Raw genomic sequence first — 5002 nt, 5'->3', positions numbered from 1 at the left:
TAAAACGAACAAAGAGGTTCAAACCCCCATCCGCTGCAGCAATTTTATATCATATTTCTTTACCCGGTTTTCCATGCAGTAAAATTGTTTTTGTAGCTGAAATCAAATTAATCTTCAAGGATTTTCTGTATTGAATCATTTTAGACATGTCCATTTTCTGAATGTTTATGTTAACGGACAGAATTAGATATAGTTTTCTGGAGAAAACAAAAAAAGAAATTGAATTATAAAAATTAAAATAGATAATGGCTATTAGTCAGCAATTACATTCTTAGTTTGTTTGGTTGTTTTTGAAATTTGGTGCAAGCTATACAAGGGCTACCCGCAGCTACCCGTCCCTAATTTAGCAGTGTAAGACTGGAGGAAGGCAACTAGTCATCTACCGCCAACCTTAGGTTAATCTTTTACCAATAGTGGGATTGACCGTATTATACGCCCCCACGACTGTTGGGGGAGCATGGTTAAGGCACTCGACTCAACTGAGGGTCGCTGGCCTTGAATCATTATCACAACATACTCTCTTCAGCCGTGGGCCTTATGAAGCGACGGTCAATCCCCATTTGTTAGTGCAAAAAAAGTGACCGAGAGTTGGCGGTTGGCGGTGATGACTAGCTTATTGCCGTCACCGCTGCTAAATTATAAGGCTAGTGGAGACAGCCATCTGCGCAGCTTTGCGCTGAAATTCAAAAAAAACAAACAACCTTACAAATTATGCAACGAAGAAGAACAAATTATTAATGATTATTAATGATTTGAGCCTAGCCCAGTGTTTCTTGCCTCGTTAGCACATTAAAAAATTATATCGCAAATAATATCTATCTTGCCAAAAAACCGATTTATATTGATAGCCAAGAAGTCGTAGTAGCCAACAAGCTGGCAAATATTCGCGGATTACAATAAGCTAACAACCAACATAATGGTGTAATTCTAGTTTTAGTTGAATTGATAAGAGCTACACAATATCTCAAGTCTCACTTTATCCTCTGATGTGCTGGATGACTAAGTTGTATTAAGTTGCACTGGGTGAGGACAAACAGCATCTCTTACGTGAGCTAAGAAGCGGGCGTTTTTTTTTTCATTTTCATAGATAATACGTTTGAAAAGATGTGAATTATTTATTGCTCTCTACTCCCTCTTCACAATATCACAATGCTTCGATAAATACGATTTTTCTCTACGCTTTTAACCAACCTTAGGGGCGAAAGCAATTTGTTAAAAGTAGGGATGGGACTCGTCCAAGACCTAGGGGACGATGCAAGAGTGGGCTGAATAAATGATAATTGAACTGCCGGGGTCATGGTCCAAAAAAACACATTGATAATGGTTTTTTTAACGTAGCTAACTAACTTTTCTTTCTCTCCTTTAACTTAATCAGATACTGTACTGCAAAACAAAAGTTAAGGGGAACCAAACACTCTCAAAATCTTATACGGCTACGTAAAACAACGAAGATTATTACGTTTTGCTGTTTCAGCGTCAATAAACAGAAACTGCTCAGCCTGAAAATCCATCACAACGAATACATACTGAAGAGGTACTTGTGTTTTTTTTTTAATGCACTTATTTCCTATTCATACAAGTATCAAAACAGATATATTTATAAAATCAATAATTCCAACGTCTATATATAGACATGGCTTTATTGTAGTCAGTTAAAGACAAGTAAAAAAACACCACACCCAAAAACAACTGATGTTTGCTTCTATTTTGTAATAAGCCAGTTTATATTCTGCCAAGTATTCAATTTAAAACACACATTTTATAAATCAAAATTTTTTAATTGGAAAAGAAGACACGTTTAATCACTGTAAAGATTTAGTTCTAAAAGTTTCATGCCTCATTAAAAAGTTGTATTTTAAGAAGGTGGAAAATTTCGAAGAAGCCGTGATAACTAATGTAGAAGCATGTGAAAATATTTGCAGTAACAAACATAGTTGTCCAAATAAAGCTGTGGATTATAGTAGATGAACCGTTCGGAACGGTTTCTTTTCAATTTGAAGAAAATTGCACAGTCTGTTTTAACTAAGGACCTAAAGTCGGTTAACAAAACCAGATATCATTTTTTTCGAGAGCTCAACCGTTCTGAAAGTTTTGGGCACATCTCATTATGCTTGAAATTTTGAATTTCCCGCAAAACAGGTTAAGGGTCGACTCGTAATATAAGGGCCGCGAGTTCAAAATCCCGACACCAAACATGTTCGCCCTTTCAGCCGTTTGGGCGTTATAGATGTTCGGTCAATCCCACTATCGTTGGTGAAAGTAGGCCAAGAGTTGGGGGTGGTGATTCGAACTAGCTACCTTCACCTGTGTTTACACCTGCTAAATTATAACGGCTAGCGCAGATAGCTCTGCATAGTTTATGCGCGAACATTAAAACAACCAAACTTAAACCATAACCAAGTATGGTACATCAAAAAAAGTACGGGTGTCAGTGAAGCCATTCAGTTATGGTTTATCTGAGATTTTGTGGTTATTATTTCTTTCCTTCAGGTTATTAGTATAAACAAGGGACCTTTATAGTTTTAACTGACCAGTTAGTCATTAATAGAAATATTTTACTGATTTTTCTATATCCTGAACATCTAGAACATTTTCTTATTTACAAAATCTTACAAAGCTAAAGCTTAATGAAGTCGATTACTGAAATTTATATCATTAATTATTTTCATAATTTACAAAATATTTCAGGTCTAGCTACAATTATACCAACTATCTTGTGATTGAATAGTACAACGGTAGCGTATTCGGATTCCAATGTTAACGGGTTCGATCCCGGTGACTGGGCAAAAGCAAGATACCCATTTGTTATTAGTGATTCAATTACAAACAAACAAAACAATTGACTTTGAAACGCTAAATGTATTAATTAGTTTTAGAATATAATTGGTATATTTCAGTAACTATTGACAATTATATCAGTCCAAATATATCTGGAAACTCAGGTTTTAATATTAGAATTTATTTAAATTTCTTAGCACAAGCCAAACAAATCATTCCGTACTCTGAACTGACGCCTTTCCATTATGCAGTAACATTATAAGAAGTACTGAGCATATTTTATTTTTCTGCCGCACCTCTGACGCTTTCTCTGCAGGGCACTAACTATAAGTTTGAGAACCCTAATAGTAAGTTTAATTGTTCAATGTATTCATGATTACAATGCATTGACTTAACTGTATTTCGATTGTAACATTTAGTGAAGAGACATGTATATCAGCAGACCGTCAGAAAATAATTTTTTATTTGTATATTCTCATTTCATATTATAGTGAAAACGTGCTGTGTTATACCAGTTAACACTTACAAATTGTTATATACTGGGTTTAAAAAAACTCTCATAAACTTCTTTGAATATATATCTTGTTTAGACCAGTTTTCTTGGTCAACAAAGACGCCCCAAAGATGTTTAAGTAAGTAAAAAAAGTATAATCATTATATGTCAAACTGTCTTACGTTTCTTTACAGTACACGTTATTAATTTTTTCTACACGAGTACACCCCCCCTCCTCAATTCTTTCGAACATGTATATCTTAGCACGGCACTACAACTGGAAAATCCGATGCGATGATAATATAGAATTGTCTAATACTTTTAACAATGAACATGAATAACTTTATTTTGTAAGTTTGACTTTATTTAGTTTGACTCATGTGGTTTGACATGTGGGTTAAAAATACCAATGAAAGCACATCAAAATTATCAACAGTATGGAATTTAAAAATAATGAGTCAAATTGCTTATTTATTGCAAAACTGTTTCTTCAAATGCTCTTTCTGGTTAATGAAAAAGAATCTAATCACAAACCTGAAATATATTCTTAGACTTGTTTTAGGCCCAACATAAGGTTAATTAACTTCGTGAAGAGATCAACAAAACGCTAATTTTAGTACGTTTTTTGATTTGGTTTAGTACGGATAAACAACTGTTTAATACGATTAATAAATAAGGGTATAATGTTATTCTGCACTTAATATCAGGAAGCGAAAAACTTTGATAACATTGACTTATGTTTTTATAAATTGTCTTCTAAAAAATCTTTACTCAGCAATTTGTTTACATCCTTCTTGTGACTTATTATTATAACATATGTTATATACAACAAGGCCCGGCATCCTAGCGTAAGGCTAAGACAAATGAGGTTCGTGGTTCGTCACAAACATGCTGTCCCACCTATAATGTGACGGTCAATCCCAATATTACGTTGGTAAAGAGAGCCCAAATCGTGAGTGGGTGTTTAAAAGCTAATTTTATTAGTCTTACACTAAAAATTAGATTTTTGACAGATAGTTCTCGAGTGCTTTAGCAATTTTCAATGAAACAAATATACAGGAAAGATTTCAAACCTCATAAACACGAGATCCTTTACGAGGACATAAATTTTGACAAATTATTGTTTGTTTTGAATTAAGCACAAGGTACCAATGGTCTATCTTCTTGCCCACATTATTATCGAAACTGTTTTAACATTGTAAGTCTGCAGAATACCAAAGCCACCGGATTTTTTTTGTTAAATAAACACAAATTATTACAGTATAGATTCACTTATGACAGGTTAAATTGTTTTAGATGGAAAATGCTTGTAATAGACATACATGTTTACAAGTATGAAATTTATTTATTAGTTTCAACTTGAAAATATTAAAACGTATTGAAGATGGTTGAATTATGAAGATAAGGCTTCAGCAATTATTTGTTAAAGACAGATTTGAGCTAGTGTTTGGTCTTAAAAATTGCGACACTAATAACGGTATGAGTTTTAAAAGTTTTAGTTTCTTTTCCACCTCAATTGAACAAGATTTTAACTTTAAAAGTATGGCTAATGGAATGTCACCTTTCTAAATACGATTTCTAAAGGATTGAACCAAAACTGTCTCGAGCTTAGCTTTTGGCTACATTTAATTAAGTTCTGAGAATCCATATATTTACAAAAAATAAAAAAAAGTATTTCATCTTTTTGTTTTGTATGAAAGTTTATTCTTGTAACTTGTACAAATTTGAACA

Source organism: Tachypleus tridentatus, chromosome 2, assembly GCF_004210375.1.
Source record: "Tachypleus tridentatus isolate NWPU-2018 chromosome 2, ASM421037v1, whole genome shotgun sequence".
In the NCBI taxonomy this organism is placed as follows: domain Eukaryota; kingdom Metazoa; phylum Arthropoda; class Merostomata; order Xiphosura; family Limulidae; genus Tachypleus; species Tachypleus tridentatus.
Note: the sequence above shows the minus strand (reverse complement) of the source record.